Here is a 20,274-nt window from a genome sequence, read left to right as displayed (position 1 = left end):
CAAGCACTTTGATAACTGCTTGGAACATATCAACCAGACTCTTTAATGTTCTATAGTGAGAGCTCCATCGAGTATCTCCAGGTCTTTGGAGACATTGCTCTTGATTTAATCCAGTTCCAGTTTTAAGTAGACCACATCCTAAGGCCTTCCTAAATAGAGATACTCGATGAGGATGTCGAATTCTAAAATGATAACATTGTCAGTACTGCATCTGTTCCTACATGTAAAACGTTCTGCCAGTTCTCAACTGGCATAACGTCTTCTATCATAAACGGATATAGCAGTATTCTATTTTGCTTTCACAATTTTTCTTCAACGAAACAAACATCAGCGGGTTATTTATTGTCAAAGGACTTTCGACCGCGAACAGGTGGCCCTGATTATAAGGGAAACCGGACTGGAAAACCTTACACAAGAAACATAGAAAAAGAAAAAGACTAGAGTTTGGAGGTAGGGTTCAGAGGATCTAGAGAGCAGGATTACAACCTAGGGAATATCATCTGATCCGGAAACAAGAGCACCCAAGCCCAAGACCACCACCTGGTGCACCTCATTTTCGACAAACATGCTCGCCGCAACTTTCAAAAATCACTCGTGCCGACTTCACACCCTCTGAAAAGGGTTGATCCTTGCAATCGACAAAGGCCCTCGACCTATGAGACTTCTACAACAGGATCCGCACAAGTGAAACCCAACGCCGTAAGGTCCACCCGTGCCCTCCCGCTGATGCCGCTTTCACTCTTTCTATTGGAAATTCCGAAAAACACACTTTTGCATGGTAAGACGAGTGGAGTCAAATGTGCGCCTGCCCATTTAAAGACCAAACCACTCACTGACTCAATGACGAAAAGTCTGGTGCTTTTGACAGGACTAGGAGGTGCATGTGCACTATAAGGATGTCCAGGGTGCACACCCAAATATGGAAAGATCTAGATGGTTTTTCCTAAAATGGAAATTGCTGCCTTCTCCGGACTCCGTGCGCCCCCTGGCCCCGCACATGGCACCCCTACCTAGCCCACCGACTCCCCCGCACGTTTGCCTAGGTTGCTCTGCTATCGTAAGCAACCCTTCCCGGCCCCCCTTCTTCTGACTTGCTTTTCTCCATCCAAGCAGATTTTTTATCAATGGTACTTACCCAAATGCAACAATAAAGGAAAGAAAAAGGGAAGATCAAAGGTACAGTGCCAAATCCTCCTCCTAAATATCTTACTTCTGTTGCGTCTGGACTTCTTTGGACTTTGAAAAGGAGGTCCTTGACCTCTTCCAAACACAAAAGTTGCTACCATAAGTGTTTGGTTATGCAGGTTAAAACACTGGCACTCTGATGTGTGGATTTGCATCAAAAAATGGTACTGTACAGTTCAGATTAAGGAGATGCAACTATGAGGACTACAAGGAAAAATCCATGTATAATATGTACAAGAAGATGCAAATATGAGTATTGCAAGCAAACAAAGAACGCCACAGTAGGCAAGTAAAAAAAGATTGCAGGCAGGCAAAGAACGCCGCGCCAGGCAAGTAAAAAAAGATTGCAGGGAAGCAAAGATGGCCACGCCAGGCAAGTAAAAAGCAAAAGCATTAACCTGCTGTTGAAGCTACATATATAGAGCAAACATTACTAGATGTCTCATATTAGTGACTTGCTGGAAACATTTTTTCTTACATAAAATACGTACTGCAGCCACATGATGCACTGCTTTGTTATTGGAAAAAAAGACCACAACACTACAGAACTACTGCACTAATATGAACATTTGTTGTGTAGTCCATCTTTGCATGTGGGTCAAGGTCGTCTGCGCCTAGCTAGAACCGCATCAGTACTCTCATTTGCAACCTGCACATAATTACCATGCCGAGCAAGTCAAGAATGAGTGAACCTAAAGCAACTAATGAAGGGTCTTTTTCTTAAAAAAAACAAAATACATGCACTTTGTGTTGTCGACAGCTGCTACGCAGGTTCTGTATTTGAAAGTAGACCATCATGTGCATCGAACCTCCTGCGACTACGCACTACATCCCTAGTTTCTTCAAGCACTCTCGCTGCTTTTTCATCCTCAATTGTGTTCATGGTGCCTGATACTAAAAAAGTCTGCTTAACCTATAAGTTACTAGTTCAACAAAGGCTAATTAGTCATGCAACTCCTATTCAAAATAGTGAATGGTTATTAAAACGAAGAGATGGTTAATCATGCAACTTCTGCTTCAAAATTCGGCTTGTAATGCAACCTCTGGTCAATAGTATGACTAGTAAAATGCAATATATAATTAAAAAAAGGCTGCTTAGTCCAACAACTTCTAACTCAAGACAGTTGATTAGTCATGTAGCTTTTTATTCAAAAGTTGAATAGTTAGTGGAGCAACTTATTATAAAAAAAAGTGAAGCAACTCCTAGTCACTAATTTGCAAATCAATCATACAATACCTATACAAAAATAGTTCGATGCGTCAAAAGGCAACTTATAATAAAAAGAAAGAAAAGTGAAACAATTCTTGGTCACTAATTTGCCTAAATGTTCATGCAGTACCTATTTAGTTCAATTCGTCGAAAGGCAACTTATAATAAAGGAAAATAAAAGTGAAGCAACTCCTAGTTGCTTAATTAGTCATGCAAACTACTATTCAAAAAAAGGTGGTTAGTCAACGACTTTTATTGAGGAATGCAACTATCTAATCAAGAAATCAATGAAAAGTGGCATGAAAAGACTTTTGATCAATAGAGCAGCAACTCTAATAAAAAATATGTGGTTAGTCTAGCAAATTGTAATCAGGAAAATCATCTATCATGCGCATAAACATGAAACCAAAACCCCTATCAAAACACATGCAGAATACAAACAGTAGGCAATAAAATATCTCAAAATTACTGAACCATTAGCATCGAGTTTGGCAAGTTATGGGTAAAATTAGTAGCCCAATTAGCTGGCAGATTAGCACATAGAAAACACAAAAATCAAACGAAAAACAACCTAGGCACATCACCTGCTAGTAGCGGATCAAGTCGACGTGGTTCCCGTGCATCTCGAGGTGTTCGCCATGAGCCCATGTGGTGGCCATGCAAATTGATGTAGAGTTTGTGAGCCTCGATTAGGTCGCCGCTGAAGTGGATCAGGTGGTCGTTGAGGGAGAAGACGAGGAGATCAAGAACACCCAATGCCCCATCTGCTTCAGACCAATGTGAACCAAAACCAAATTTAGCAATGATACACGGGTACTTAAGCAATTTTTTGGAGGATCTAATAGTGAACTCCTATGCAAGTTGCTTAGGTCGATGTGCATTATGCGACCACGGTGCTTGATTCGCCCATCGAGCTCGATGCGGCAGCCAAATGCTTCTGAAAACACCATCCAAACAATAGTTCAATCTGTCAAAAGACAACTCCTAGTTGCTAATTTGCCTAATTGGTCATGCATACCAATCCGAAAAATAGTTCAGTCCGTCGTAAGGCGACTTATAATCTAGAAATTAAAAGAACAATGAAGCAACCACTAGTCGATATTTGCCTAATCAGTCGTACGTTCAAAAAATAGGTCGATTATCGAAGGCAACTTATAGTCTAGAAAAATGAACAGTGAAGCAACTCCTAATCAACACACATGAGCTAAATAGTTTGCCTAATCAGTGATTAGACTCCTATTATGAAGAGTTTGATAAGCTAAACCAACTTGTAATAAACACTCATGAAGCAACTTCTATTGAAAAATTAAGGCAAATGAATGCTTAATTGCTTCAAAATTTGACTCTAATGCAATTTCTAGTCGGTGGTTCACGGATCGGAAATTTTGGCTGGAATGCAACTATTACTCAAAAGCTTGATTGGTCAAAAAGCAACTTATTGTCGCAAAAACTTACTTAGTCTAGCAACTTCAGATTCAACAAGTTTAATTAGTCCAGTAACTTATAATTCAACACGGTTGTTTAGTCCGGCAACTCGTAAAAACCTCGTCTTAAACCTTGGGCAGCGATGCAAATTGAAAGGCAAATCGAATGCTTAATCGTGCAAATTTCTAGAGATGCAACTTTTACTAAAAAAATAGATGATTTGTCCACCAACTTGCGAACATGGTTTTAAGCGTCCAGGCGCTCTAAGGCGTTGGGGGGGGGGGGGGGCTCCACAACACCTAGGAGCTTAAAGCGCGAGGCGACGCCTTAGTCATTTTTACAAAGCGCTAGGGGAACTGTTGAATGTAGTTGGCCCATGATGGCCTAAGGCCCATTAAGTGGACTGAACGAAGGGTCTTCTTCCTTCTCCCTCTCCCGTGCTCCCCACGAACTGCAGCCGCCACACCACAAACCACCAAATCCATGAGCACTCAGCCCTAGGGAGGGCCGGCGGAGGAAGATCTTGGCCGGAGAGGGAAAGGGCCAGCAGAGGAGGAGCTTGGCCAGAGAGGGAGAGGCCGGCGGAGGAGGATGGGATCTGGCGGGAAGCTTCCTAGCGGCGGAGGGATCTGGCAGGAGCTCCTCTCTCTCTTTTCCCTCGATTTATACAACGGCTGTGTTCTCCTCTCTCTCCCCAGCTTGTTTTCCCCCAATTTATCTGTTTCTCCGCCGATTTCTGTTTCCCGCTCGACCTTCTATCGACAGCGTCCAGAAACAAGAGAAGCGGCGATTTTAGTGCCTAGGCCACGCCCCTGGACGCTTTAGTTCAAATTCTAAGGCGAGAACGACGCCTTGACATCGCTAGGCGCTTAGATGGCTAAGCATTGACTAGGCGACACTTTGAAAACCATGCTTGTGAAGGTGAAATTTTATACCCCTAAACATCATTGTAAATTGAATGCATAATCATGCGACTCCTTGTTTCAGAAAATGTCCGCTCGCAATGCAACTGGTAATCTACATGTCATCTCTTATTTTACGACAAACAAAATGTCGATACATAACACACCTTCCCCATGGAGAATTCTAACCACTATAATTAGGGTACATTTTGGTCAAACTTGCCCTGCATCCCCATGACAGAGGTAAATAGCAAAGCTATTTTAGATACAAAACTTGCATATCCCCTATCAAATTAACCTAGTTTGATGCGCAAGACTTTAATCTAATTAGCACGACTGACCTAGTATGCTTGTTGCCTTCTAGGCTATTGTGTTTCTGTTTTACGCATGCAAAACCCTTCTTTTCTCTACGCATGTCTTACCATCAGAAAAAAAAATCTGTATTTTTTCCTGATAGTATCTACGTATTTGTGTTTTGCTTCTGTTGGGAAGTTCTCCCTTGCCCGAAGTATCTAGCAACTTCAACATTTCATTTTCATGGCTCACACGGAATATCCCTCGAGCGATCTTTTGGCCACTCAGGACCAAACAGACCTCCTGCTGCATCCATGTCCACTACTTGGTTGAAGCATGCATCGACTCACATCGGTAGGTGTCGCACCAGTGGCCCACGGGGTCCTACTGATGCTGGACGCATGGGTCGCAGCGGCAGAGCTCCCGCAAGGATGACTCCCTGGGAAGGGCGAACCCGAGAAGCCTCCCACCCCCGAGACAATAGTCAAGGGGGTTACGAGAAGACACTCACTGGCAAGACCATTAGATTAGAGATTGAGAGCCCTAGCACCATGGACAACGTCAAGGCCAAGATCCAGGATAAGAAAGATAACAAACGCAATAGCTACCCGGGAAGACTCGTCCTGGCAAGGTAACAACTCTCTGCCCCTGCAACTGGCCAGGCAACGGTACTGGGGTTCTTCCAGGCTACCGGAGCTTGGGCTTGCAGGTGGGGTCAGTGGAATAGTGAAGACAGCAGAAGCTGTGCATTTAATACACCGACAGGAGTCACATCGGCAGGTTTAGTCTTGCTCAGCAAGGCTACAACGGCTACCCTATGGTTCATTTTATTTACCATGAACAGTGGCCTGGGCGATGCATGAAGCCTAGCGAGGATCGACAGTAGAGGGGATCTTGTGGCGTAGACACGCGTGGGGTTAACGTGTCACGTTGCATGCATCGGCACCTGTGGTATCTCCTTGACTATAAAAGGAAGACCAATGCCACCGGTCAAAGGGTTCGAATACAGTAGAGTTCAGCTCAGCATTCACCTAAGTAAACAAGCCCTTAGAGGGACAAGTAGCAAAGCTCGGGAACCCCCCGGCAACATGTACACACTAAAACTCATGAATACAATTCCAAAGCAAGACGTAGGGTGTTACACCTCCGGGTGGCCCGAACCTGGGTAAATTCCCTTGTCCACACTTCGTGTCATTATTCATGCCAGCGATCGCTGAAGCGATCCCCTTCGCCCTCCACCGAACCAAAAAGGGGGTGTCCAACATCCCCGGTGCCAGAGTTTCAGGCTCCGACATCTTGCGCGCCAGGTAGGGAGGCGTGCGGAAAACTCTGCGTGACCGCCGGCGTCATCGTCTTCACCATCATTTTCTTCAGCTCGCCATGCCGCCCAAGAAGCCAGACGAGCCCCGGGTCGATTTGCGCGACACGCTCTCCATGCGCACTCGGTCCCATGATGTAACATCCCAAATTTTCAATTTCGGATGTTCACACCTTTTCATTTCTCATGCATATCACCTTGATCATATCTTAAAATTTTGGTGTTTCATTATGATGCTTCGTTGAAAGTGTTTTAAATGGTGTTTTGGAATGTGTTAGGTTGATAGAATTTGATTTGAGAATTTTCTAGAATTTAAAAATGCATTTTAGGATTTTATTTAGATTTATTTAAAACTTAAAGGCATTAAAACTATTTTTATTGTTTTATTTTTGAGTGGGAATAATTTTCCTGTATTCTAAATGAAATATATTATTTTACACAATTTTTGGGAATTTTTCTGAAGCCATTTGATATTTTAAATGATTTAAATGGATTTTTGGGAGAATTATAGATCCTGAAAAGTATTTTATACTCTTTTTCTTTCTTCTTTTTCTTTTCCTCTGATAGTATGCCTTCCCCGCAGGAAAGCGTATTCCTATTGAAATGCGTTTTCACTTAAAACCCCGAAGGGGTATCTTCTAATACTAGCCATCCATCTCAGATCCAACGGCCATTCTTTCTCCCTTCTCTCTCCCTTTTCTCTCACTGACGCGCGGACCCCGCCTGTCATCCCCGACCTCTGGCCAAACTCCAACCACCCACGTGCCCACGCCTCCACCCCGCGCGGCAACCATCGGCCACCTCGCCCACGCGCCGCGCCCGATCCAACGACCCCCTCTGCCGCCTATAAAATGCCCCGCACCCTCTCTCGCATGCCCTCGCCTGCCCGCGCTCTCCCTCTCCCCTGCGCCCAATCCGCCACTGCCGCCGCCCAACTCCGGCGAGCAATCGCCAGAGAACCGCCGCCCAATCCGTGAAGCAACCGCCGCCTTCTCGATCCCCGCGCCGCCGTGGAGCTCGGGCGCCCCCGCACAGAAGGCAGAGCACGCCGGAGGGACCCCGACACCGACGACCGAAGCCGACCTCGCCGGAGCTGAGACGCGCCGCCGCTGGAGACCACCCCGGAGCAAGCCGCCGACGCCATTCTTCTTCCCACGAAACCGTGAACCTCGTCCACCTCTTCTTCGACTTCCCCGAGCCTCTCTTCTTCGATTTCGTTCTTCTCCAGTGAGAGTTGGGGTATGAAATGGTTCACCTTCTCTGTGCGGAATTGTCTTCGATTAGCCCTCTTTAGGCGTCGATTGTTAGCAATCCTCTAATCATGATATGCTCTAGGTTTCGCCATTGTGTAGAGTGTATGTTTATCTATAATTGATCTGTAGATAGTAGCCGTAGATGGTTCATCTTGATCACTGCATTGTCGTTGCAAAACTGTATTCATAGCAGCCTCTCTGCCGCGGCAGGAAGTTGTAGCACCATTCTTGCCGAGTAGACTAGTTCACAGTAGGTCTTCTTGTTGTACATAGCACCATTTTAGTTGATTCTTGCTGTAGTTAGAACCTTAGTTACATTCTTGCACACTAGTTACCTATTTGGGCCATTTCAAATTCATCTCCACTAGTAGCACGACAGTAGAAGTTTGTATCCTGTACTGTTATGTTTTAGAGTAGCCACATTCATCTGTTCATAGCTATTGGCCCATATCTCCATAGTTCGTGAAACCAGTGCCATTTGGAAGAGTAGAACATATTCTTGGATTCGTATGTTTAGTTCCCTGTCATTAGAATGGTTAAGCACCAGTAGCTTTTCAGTAGAACTTAGTATCCATTATCTGTCAGAATCTGACTAGCCACATTTGCAAGCCAGTAACTTTTGATCTGTGGATCCAGTTGTCATGAAACCTGTTGAGTTAGTTATTACAATCTTAGTACTGTTCAGTAGCATACGTTGCATGCCGTGTTCTGTACTTTAGCACCTTTTACCTATCAACCTTAGTTGCAACCTGTTAACAGTAGAAGATTACCGAATTTCAGACTTAGCCACTCTAGGCTTGGTTATAGGCTTTAGAACCTTGTTTGTTGCTACTATAGTATTATTTGTATGAAGTTGAGGTTCTGTTCTTGAATGCTTGTAATACATTCTTTTATATTCGGATTTCGATATATGTTTGGAGCTATGCATTTATTTTGTTTCGTTCTTCGCGTTAGATTATTCGGATTGTGATTGCGACGAGTGCCTGGGAGTTGACGACCGCAGCCACTTTTCTGATCCAGGCAAGTTATACTTATTGATCATGTAGTACCTATATTTTTGCTTATGCTATTTTGTTTACAATGTCATACTGATGCATGTTAGAGTTATTTCTTTATGAAGTATTTATCACATGCGTTTTCAACATGTTTAGTTATTCCTAATAGTTTGCTTATAGGATTTTATTGCCATGCCACCAAATACCATAGGTTATGTATTTATTTTTTTCCAAAGTATGTTATACCATTATAACGGAACGGGACCCAAACTATATTGAAAAGTATTAAGTGCTCTTTATGAGCAAGTATGTTTTTGGAAAAATGTTTTCGAAATAAAACCAAAATGTTTTATCTGGACGGAGTGGTATGATGGAGGCTAGTTGGCTGTCGGCAAGTGTTGTAACCCCGTAACGGGTACACGCTCACGAGAAGGTGGGGACCGCCGTCCAGAAATCCAAGAGTTCAAATCTTCTCATGTACCCAAGGCTTCTTGTGCAACCACTTGCTATTATTGGCTCTGGCTTGGTCGACTAACTAGCGGGAAACCCTTACCTGGGTATCGCCATCCGAAGAGGGGCCAATGTGCTCATATGGGACGGGCGGTGCCAGAATTAGGTATCAGGGGGCTTCTAGTGAAAGACTTCGTCACAATATTTAGCTGTTGCGCACGCTTGTCATCAGGCAACACTTTGGACTGATTGTGTCAAGTGGGTAAAGTGTACAAACCTCTCGAGAGTGTCAATCTAATCGATTAGCCATGCCCCTGGTTACGGGCGACTTTGAGTCATTAAGTCAGGAGAAATGGAGATCTTCTATTTTTGTTTTCAAAAACCCCAAACTGTTTTGAATCGATGGAAGATTCCACAGGATAAGTCAGGGAAAAGGGATGCTATTCGAGCGTTAGTTGACCCAGAGTGCATAGCTAGGTCGTGGAGTGAACATCCACAGAATGACCATACTATTGATCAAACCCTGTTTTATCAAAACTCAGGATTAGAGATTTTCAAAGGAAAGTACATGAGCAATTCAAAACCCCAAAAGCAGCATTTTGCAAAAACAACCCTAGTAGCCAAACTAGGAAATCCTTCATCATTTCCATGCATTCCTCCTAACCACACAGGTGTGACTTGCAAGTACATTCAATGTACTGACCTGCACCTATCATGTGCAGAGAGTGACGCTTAAGAAGAAGACGCAGGGTCGCGAGTCTACACTCAACTTGCCTGTGGCGTTGATGGGACTCCCTCTTTATCAGTTTGCTTTATTTGGACTTCCGCTTGGTTTGTAATAACTACTCTGGATTTGTTTTTCAAATCGATGTAATAGACATGTGTATGGTATTTCATCAATGGAACTATGTGTGCTAGCATTTGATCCATGGACTAGCACAGATTACACAGAGGTCCGGACCTTTACGGGGCTGGGTCGCCACACATGACGCCGCCAGGGCGTCCCAGGATCACGGGGACCATGGTTCCCCACAGCAGCAACACCCCCAGCAGCAGCGGCTGCTGCCACCGCCAGGCCCCCAAGTGTCGGCAGAAAACCGGCCGAGGGGACCTGCGGCGCCTAGGGCCGGAGCTAGCCGCACAGGCGACGTCAATGTCGGACGTGCTAGCCAGCGAGGCTGCTCGCGGGTTGAAGGGGAGCGACAACTGTCACGCCACAACCAGAGCGCATCGCATGCGACGCCAACTGGTTCCCAGCCCTCTCACCCGAGGGCTCCAGGCGAACGGGAGGATGGCAGCAGGTCAGGGAACCGGCTACCTCCCGCCCAGACTCCGGCAGAGGCATCATTGGTGCACGTGTCATGGTGCGCTACGAACCACCGCAAGGCACGCCGACTCACGACGCGTGGAGCGCTGAGCTAGACGCGCTCCTCGCACTCGCCGCCCAGCAACTGCAAGGAGAGGGTGGCCAGGCCGGCTCGGGCCGAGGCCAGAACCTGGGACACGGGGATCCTCCCCGTGCCTCAGGACAAGAACAGCGTCCCCCACCCGTTGGGGGACAAGACAGTGATGACTCCGGGGACTACTCGGATTCATCACCAACCGTCACGCAAGGTGCCGCACGCGGCATCCCGAACGCCCCCTGCAGGAAGACCTGCGCCCGCTCTTACCACGCCGGCGTCAGTGCGAGAGGGAGCGCCAGCCCGCCCACTTGTGAGGACCCAAATAGGTACAATTTCTATCCCAACAACGGTCATTCCAAGTTTCTTGGACATATTTGGTTCAGAGGTGACTTTGTTGCATTGGGTGCACACTCAATTGTGGCCAGTTTCATCGATTTATTATTTTCGGGCCGAAATCCTCAGAAGTTCAAAAAATGTATGAAATATATTTTTTCAAGTCCAGAAATTCTGAGACTTGGTGAAAACACTAGTGATGAACTCACAAGGCTATGTAAATCTTGTGGGATCATTGTACCACATATTGCTCACACATCAAGTAGCAAACATACAAATTTGAGTGAATTTGAATTTCAACAAATAGCAAACCATGTCAGAAGTGAATAAAATTTTACATGGTGCTTCTACAAAGTTTCACTTGATTTGCAGGAAGTTATATGACGGAATTCACAAATGTTGATCGAATCTCCAACATAAGCCTTTGAGTTTCAAACCACTCAAGGACATGTGCTACTTTCAACAGCAATCATATGATGACCAAACCATTTTGATCTGAATTTTTTTGTGATGGTAAAGAATGGCAAATAAAGAGCCCATGCAAGTTTTTAGAATTTTCGGAATAGCATTTCATATTATTGTATTTTTTTCAAAATGCCCGAAAGGAGAAATCCCACTTGTGAGGACCCAAATAGGTACAATTTCCATCCCAACAACAGTCATTCCAAGTTTCTTGGACATATTTGGTTCAGAAGTAACTTTGTTGCATTCGGTGTACACTCAATTGTGGCCAGTTTCATCAATTTATTATTTTCTGGCTGAAATCCTCAGAAATTCAAGGAATGTACGAAATATAGTTTTTCAAGTGCAGAAATTCTGAGACTTGGTGAAAACACTAGTGATGAACTCAGAAGGCTATGTAAATCTTTTGGGACCATTGTTCCACATATTGCTCACACATCTGGTAGCAAACATCCAAAATTGAGTGAATTTGAATTTCAAAAAAATGCAATCCATGTCAGAAGTGAACAAAATTTGACATGGTGCTTCCACATGTCATGTGTGGACATGGTGCAAAGTTTCACTTGATTTGGAGGAAGTTATATGATGGAATTCACAAATGATGATCGAATCTCCAACATCTTCCTTAGAGTTTCTAAAGACATGTGCTACTTTCAACAGCAACCATATGATGACGAAACGATTTTGATCTGAATTTTTTTGTGGTGGTAACAAATGACAAATAAGGAGCCAATGCAAGTTTTCAGAATTTTCAGAGTAACATTTCATATTATTGTACTTTCTCAAAAGACCCGAAAGGAGAAATCCCACTTGTGAGGACCCAAATAGGTGCAATTTCCATCCCAACAACAGTCATTCCAAGTTTCTTGGACATTCTAATTGTCGTAAGATCGGTAACTCTATGTTTTACACTCATATGATGTCACTTTCATCGATAGTTTATTTGCGGGCTAATCACGCACGAAACAAAATGTTGTCTCATTCTCGAAGCACGATTTAACATTGCATGTACTTGTAAGCATGGTAGCATTGGTTGACTCAATGTTTTGGTTGATTAATTCTGCCTATTTATGTTGTAATGCTTTGTTTCTACGTGGAAGCGCATGGCATGGCATTAGGCTAGTTAGTTTTGTGCGTGCTGCAACATGCAGCTCTTGTTTGCCACGAAGGATATACCCCCTCCGTTTTTCCACCAAGGATATACTCCCTTCATGCGTACCAGACGTCGAGAGAAATTAGGCATGCAGTTGCCTTAAGTAGTTGCCTTAGGTAGTTGCTAATTCCACGGCTGCAGGCGTATCCAACTCATGCATGAGGCAGTTGCCATGCGCAAGCGCGCGTGCGCCCATGCCAATGCTAGCTTGGCTTCGTTCATATTCGCCCGTTGCCATGCATGAGGCACTTGCCATGTGCAAGCGTTCGCCCGTGCCAATGCTAGCTTGGCTTCGTTCATATTCGCCCGTTGCCGTGCATGAGACAGTTGCCATGCGTTTCGGTCTTGCATGCGATCCATCTCTGCGGTTGTGCTGCCTCATTGCAGCCTGTCGTACCATCTCATGTCATGTCATCTCTTTTCTCGATCTCATGCGTGCATGCCGATCGATCGGACATCCATGTTTTCATCTCTTTTCTAGTCAAAAATCCATGTTTTCATCTCTTTTCTAGTCAAAGATCCATGTTTTGCATACGAAGCCACATAAAGTTAATATAAGGCGTATAAGTTTGAGCGGGAATATTAACGTAAATCTTCGCTTTACAAATTGCCGAGGATGGAAACTGCCCCATGCATACAACCAGGAAGGTAAACAACCCCCCAGGCAACAATCACATCACAGAAGGAAATTAACTGCCCTGCAATTGAGAGCCTAATTTAAAAAAGACCCGTGCATACAACCAATGCCGTCCAATTTTAAAAAAGACCCGACTGCCTCCTGTGGCCGGCCAATTTTAAAAACAATGGCCGCCGGGCCCACTATCAGAAAAGCTTCATTCTTCTCCATGTTGATTACAATTGCAGAACATAACACACTCACTAAACCTCCATCGCCGCTGGTTAGCTCGAGCTGATGGAGATGCTTTCCTTCCAACAGAAGCCATAGCCGGGCCCTCCATCTGCTCTTCTCCCGCAAGAAAATAGTACAGAATCCCCCTTCTTATCACCTCCTCCTCTGCCCCCTTCTCCCCATCCCAGAGCCCAACCGTGCCGCTACCGCCACTAACTCAAACCCTAGCTCGCAATGTCAACCGAAATTCTGCCCTGCCACGAAATGAAAGGCTCCCCCGCTGGTCTCCTCCACCGATTGCTAGTTAGGGTTCCAAAGCAGGCGGCGCGTGCTGTCTTACCAGCTGGAACGAGGCCTGAGGACCTCGTCACCACTGCGGCCCTCCTCACAACCGAAGCTAAAGCAGCCGGCCCGCGGCGCAAAGACTGGCGGTTGGAGCCCCTGGCCGTCAAGGTTGCTGAGGAGCCACTACCGGAGGCTGCTACGCTGAAGCCGAAGAAGAAGAAGTCCTCCGTGAAGAAGAAGGCGCGCCCCGATGATTTGGTGATGCTCGCCAATGTCACAGGACAGCAAGTTCGCCTAGCTACCGTGGCGGCCCCGTATGTCGTCACGGCCGCCACGTTGGTGGCCGCCGGCTCGCTAGGCTACGTCAGCTACCTCCGCCACCACATTGGCACGGCACATCACTTCTTCCACGCCACCTACGGCACTCCAAACTTTCATTTTCAGGTTGGCCACGACGCGGAGGGTAACAGCCCCGGAGCGCAACTTGGTCCGGACAAGACCGGTTTTTTCATCGGCAACAAGGGGCGTCACGTGCGGCTTGCATTGCTTCGCGATGCTGTGCACCTCATCCAGGTGCTCTCTGAAGCAGGAGCTGCTACGCACAAGCACCTCCAGACGCCGGTCGGGACAACTGCTGTCGCACCAGTGGCCCATGGAGTCCCACTGCTGCTGGACTGTGGGTCGCGACGGCAGAGCTCCCGCAAGGATGACTTCCCGGGAAGGGCGAACTCAGGAAGCCCCACCCCCGAGACAACAGTTAATGGGGTTACGAGGAGACGCTCACTGGCAAGATATCACAGTAGAGATTGAGAGCTCTGACACCATTGACAACGTCAAGGCCAAGATCCAGAATAAGAAGGATAATCACCGCAATAGGTACCCGGGAGGCCTCATCCCGGCAAGGTAACGGCACAATGCCCCCGCAACTGCCCAGGCGCTGGTACGAGGGTGCTTCCCAGCTACCGGTGCTTGGGCTTACAGGTGGGGTCAGCAGAACAGTGAAGACAGCAGGGACAGTGCAGTTAATGCACCGACAGGAGTCACATCACTAGGTCTACTCTTGCTCAGCAAGGCTACAGCGGCTACCCTATAGTTCATTTTATTTACCACATACAGTGGCCTGGGCGCTGCATGAAGCCCCGCGAGGATCAATAGTAGAATAAGATTTGTGGCGTTGCCACGCGTTCAGTTAACGTGTTGCGTTGCATGCATCGGCACCTGTGGTATCCCCTTGTCTATAAAAGGAGGACCAATGCCACCGCTCAAAGGGTTCAGCATTCACCCAAGTAGACCAACCTCCGCCCGGGAACCCCCCGGCAACCTGTAAACCCTCAGACTAGTGAATAAAACTCTAAAAAGGACGTAGGGTATTACACCTCTGGGTGGCTCGAACCTGGGTAAAACCTCGTGTCAACACTTCGTGTCTTTAGATCGCCGGCATGATCCCCTTCACCCTCCACCGAACCAAAAAGGGGGTGTCCAACATCCCCAGTGTCGGAGTTTTGGGCTCCGACATCTGGTGCGCAAGGTAGGGGAGGGGGGGGCGTGCGGAGAACTCTACGTGACCGCCGGCGTCACCGTCATCACCATCGTCTTCGCCCGCTCTCCATGCCACCCAAGAAGGCAAACGAGCCCAGGGTCGACTTGTGCGGCACACTCGGTCCCATGACGCCGCTAGGGCGTCCCAGGATCACGGGGATCACAGGGTTAACGTCGGACGTGCCAGCCAGCGAGGCCACTTGCGGGCTGAAGGGGAGCGACAACCTCTGGTTCACAGCTATGAAATCATAAGTGATGCGTAACATTGGCAAGTGTTTTAGGTGAAACATTGGTGTGGATACTTTGGATAATATAGATACTTTTGTGATGAAATTTATCATGTTTTGGACTTAGTGCTTTGCTATTGGTGTGTTGATCCATTAGTTTCTTATGTAAAAACATGGCGTGAGTTGTGTGTAACTTACCCTGAGTCAAGTCGTCCACTTGTGCTCGTACTGGTTATTTGTGTGTTCGCTTTCAGGTGTTGCCGGAGCTAGAGGAACATGGTCGATGACGGGATCGAGGGACGAAGCTTGGTAGAAGCTGAGGTCGAGTATCGAGGTCATGCGGGACATTCGTGCGAAGGAACAATGGAAGTGATTCGGGAGGGCACCGGTTTGTCGTACATTGTTTATACCGGAGATGTACGGTATTGGAGATATTCGACACGTGATGGTCGAGTTTTGAAGACATTACAAGAAGAGTTGATGTGCATTGAGTGGCATCGACGTGAAGACATGTAGGTCTTCAGCCGTGGCTGGATGAGAGCTGTTTAAAGATTAAATAGTATCGTCATCAAAATGGCATCTGATGGAAAGGTAGTCCACATGAAAGTTGTGCGCGCCGTCGATACGAACGACTTTTCTTTTGGAGTCATCTCAATCCGAGGTCGTATGCGGGCCCCACTGGCAGAATAGCAACCGGGACAAAGGAGTTCGTGTTGGATTCGGACTTGGTTTAGGGTCGCGAATTTTCTCTTATAAATAGAGGTTGTCTAGGCTAGGGTTTTAGCAAGGACGTGAGGGAACTCAGAGCTTTGGATTTAGATCAATTCTTAGAGAGTTCTTGGATGCATGGTTGCATCTTTTGTAATCGATCGACATCGTTGCAGTTGTTATCTCTGTTCTTCTCGGATCTGCGTGGAATCTTCATGCTAGATTTTTCTAACACTTTGGTGCAGCTTTCTCACAAGATCATAACACATTGCTGCAGGTTTCTCATGAGATCAAGGGAAGATAGCGATTAATTCATTTTTCTCGTTATTCCTCGAAATTGGTTTTTGATTAATCCTCGTAACTTTCTGTCAACTGTTACTGTTTTGACCATATATTTTGATTGGTACGTACGGTTGATCTGATTCTTGTTGCGTTGGTTACATAATTTCAATACCTTTCTTTTGCGTACTCATACGTATTTTTTGGTTCATCCAATCAATAGTTATGCCTGTTTTACTCTCACGGACAGAAAGGTGATTTAGGGTTTGAACTTTCGGGAAAAGTTTTAATTTGAGCTTTTTTATGGTACCCCTGTACTGCTAGGAGGGAGTGAGCAGTATATGTACATATCCACCGTTGAGTTCTAAGGGTTGTATGGACATTTGATATTTAAATCAATTAACCGTAAAAGATACTGCCTGTCTTTGTTGGCCCCACGGCTACAAGTTTAGGCAGGCCGGGCAGCCGCATGAACAGGCGAACATCGACTTCCAGCCCTAGGGTTGAAGAAATTGGGGATTCTTTCCTGAGAAATTGAAGAAATTGGAGAGAGACGAGGGATGCACACCTAGCCAGCGTCTCGCCGCTGCGGTGGTACTATAATTGGATTTTTTTTTAGTCAACTATTAAAAGCTTGAGTGGCATAGCTGGTTCTGTATGGAGATTGGAGAGATATAGACACATACTGTTACCACGGTTAATCTCATGTTACAACAAGCATTTGAAGAACTCTGGTTCGAACAAGGGTACATCGATATCAATGCCAGGAATGAAATATTGAGTTACTGCTACTACATCTTCTCCCGGTTCTGAACCCACACCGCTCTGTCCATGCCTTGGTTATCTCAACCAGTGTATCTCATACCTCCTATGTGGCTTCTGGACATCGGAATCAAACGATTAGTGCAGCAGTATTTAGATGGTTCACGGAGGGCTGTGGGCATGGCGGCGGCGCGGCGGCTCCAAGCGCAGGGAAGAAGAAGGGGGAGCAGGGGAACGAACGAGAAGGAGAGAGGGTGGGCCAGGTCGGGTCCACGCGGGCTGAAAAATTTCGATCTTCCAAACTGCCCTCTGAGCGGCGTATGTACTGCCGGTTTAGTTCTAGCAGTATACACGGATATCTACTGTTAGGTCTATACAAATAAACGGTCCCTATTTATTATAGGATACCATAGAAGTGCGCTGACTTAGTTGACATTGGTATATAGTCTATGTTATACTGTTAAATAACAAGCCTTCTATTATCTATATTATTTCTAGTTAATATGTGTGCTTGGGAGTCCTTGCAATTTGAATAAACCAAGATCTTACCATGACTGCAATTTTAGAGAGACGCGAAAGTACAAGCCTGTGGGGTCGCTTCTGCAACTGGATAACTAGCACTGAAAATCGTCTTTACATCAGATGGTTCGGTGTTTTGATGATCCCTACCTTATTGACCGCAACTTCTGTATTTATTATCGCCTTCATCGCAGCCCCTCCAGTAGATATTGATGGTATTCGCGAGCCTGTTTCTGGTTCTTTACTTTATGGAAACAATATTATCTCTGGTGCTATTATTCCTACTTCTGCGGCAATCGGATTGCACTTTTACCCAATTTGAGAAGCTGCATCCGTTGATGAATGATTATACAATGGTGGTCCTTATGAGCTAATTGTTCTACACTTCTTACTTGGTGTAGCTTGTTATATGGGTCGTGAGTGGGAACTTAGTTTCCGTTTGGTATGCACCCTTGGATTGTTGTTGCATATTCAGCTCCTGTTGCAGCTGCGACTGCTGTTTTCTTGATTTACCCTATTGGTCAAGGAAGCTTCTCTGATGGTATGCCTTTAGGAATATCTGGTACTTTAAACTTTATGATTGTATTCCAGGCAGAGCACAACATCCTTATGCATCATTTCACATGTTAGGTGTAGCTGGTGTTTTCGGCGGTTCCCTATTCAGTGCTATGCATGGTTCCTTGGTAACCTCTAGTTTGATCAGGGAAACTACTGAAAATGAATCTGCTAATGAGGGTTACAAATTTGGTCAAGAGGAAGAGACTTATAATATTGTGGCGGCTCATGGTTATTTTGGCCGATTAATCTTCCAATATGCTAGTTTCAACAACTCTCTGTTCTTTACACTTCTTCTTGGCTGCTTGGCCTGTAGTAGGAATCTGGTTCACTGCTTTAGGTATTAGTACTATGGGGTTCAACCTAAATGGATTCAATTTCAACCAATCTGTAGTTGATAGTCAAGGTCGTGTTATTAATACTTGGGCTGATATCATCAACCGTGCTAATCTTGGTATGGAAGTAATGCACGAACGTAATGCTCACAACTTCCCTCTAGATCTAGCTGCTCTTGAAGTTCCCGCTATTAATGGATAAGGATTTTCCGCTAGCATATAAGAATTTTTGAAGAAAAGAAAGCGAGAAATACCCAATATCTTGTTCTACCAAGATATTGGGTATTTCTTTACTTTGCATCTTTTTTTTATTCTGAATCTTTCTATTCTGAATTCAGTTAACGACGAGATTTAGTGTCCTTTCTTGCATTTTCATAACTCGTGAAATGCCGAGTAGGTACGAATTCCCCCAATTTGCGACCTACCATAGGATTTGTTATGTAAATAGGTATATGTTCCTTTCCATTATGAATCACGATTGTATGGCCAACCATTGTGGGTAGAATGCTAGATGCCCGGGACCACGTTACTATTGTTTCTTTCTCCTCCTTCATATTGACCTTTTCTATTTTTGCCAATAAATGATGAGCTACAAAAGGATTCGTTTTTTTTCGTGTCACAGCTGATTACTCCTTTTTTTTCCTTTTTAAAGAGCGGCAATCTATGTCCAATATCTCGATCGAAGTATGGAGGTCAGAATAAATAGAATAATGATGAATGGAAAAAAGAGAAAAATCCTGTAGCTGGATAAGGGGCGGATGTAGCCAAGTGGATCAAGGCAGTGGATTGTGAATCCACCATGCGCAGGTTCAATTCCCGTCGTTCGCCCATCGCACTATTGCAAATGCAAAAAATGCAATTTTCCATATTCCTAGTTACGTATTTACTTACGGCGACGAAGAATTAAACTATCGCTATATTTTTTCCTTTTCCTAGTTCTTCTTCCAAGCGCAGGATAACCCCAAGGGGTTGTGGGTTTTTTTCTACCAAATGGGGGCTTTCCCTTCACCGCCCCCATGGGGGGGGGGGGTCCACAGGGTTCATAACTACCCCTCTTACTATGGGGCGTTTACCTAGCCAACACTTAGATCTGGCTCTACCCAAACTTTTTTGGTTCACCCCAACATTACCCACTTGTCCGACTGTTGCTAAGCAGTTTTGGGATACTAAACGGACCTCCCCAGATGGTAATCTTAAAGTGGCTGATTTACCCTCTTTTGCAATAAGTTTCGCTACAGCACCTGCTGCTCTAGCTAATTGGCCACCCCTTCCACGTGTGATTTCTATGTTATGCATGGCCGTGCCTAAGGGCATATCGGTTGAAGTAGATTCTTCTTTTCTCTCAAAAAACCCCTTCCCAAACTGTACAAGCTTCTTCCAAAGCATACGGCTTTCTATATGATGATCTCTAGACAGATGGATCTTATATAAATCATATGATGAAGTACCACATGAGTGGATATATAGGAAAGGAATCCAAATCTGTCGAATCGCTCATGTTAGGATCTTCTACATCCTAGGTCTCCGCGTTCCGTCATCTGGCTTATGTTCTTCATGTAGCATTCAGATTGAATGACTCTATGAAATTACGTTGATACTTCCAATTATTATGGGTAACGTAGGAGACATCCCTTTTTTCCCCGGGGGTCTTAATTACCACTGCTTAGCTTTCAATTCGCCTCTGACCATCAAATTAAATGTGAATAACCTGTCCTACTCTCTTTGAAACAAGGGGCGCTTCCGGTTCTGTGCGTGCTTCAAACAATTTTGTCTTCTCCATATTACCATATCTCTAGAGTCAATAATTTTCTATGAGGACCTACTGAACTCAA

The 20,274-nt window shown here is 45.4% G+C and overlaps 1 long non-coding RNA gene across 1 annotated transcript; it reads left to right on the top strand.

Moving 5' to 3' along the window:
* Positions 1 to 1,927: 1,927 nt before the first annotated feature.
* On the top strand, positions 1,928 to 20,156 carry LOC112269286. Its single transcript, XR_002960940.1, has 3 exons — positions 1,928 to 1,937; positions 8,946 to 8,947; positions 20,068 to 20,156. It is a non-coding gene; the product is annotated as an uncharacterized LOC112269286 (long non-coding RNA).
* Positions 20,157 to 20,274: the final 118 nt, after the last annotated feature.

Source organism: Brachypodium distachyon, chromosome 5 (genome assembly GCF_000005505.3).
Source record: "Brachypodium distachyon strain Bd21 chromosome 5, Brachypodium_distachyon_v3.0, whole genome shotgun sequence".
In the NCBI taxonomy this organism is placed as follows: Eukaryota; Viridiplantae; Streptophyta; class Magnoliopsida; order Poales; family Poaceae; genus Brachypodium; species Brachypodium distachyon.
Note: the sequence above shows the minus strand (reverse complement) of the source record. Positions and strands in the feature narration are given on the sequence as shown.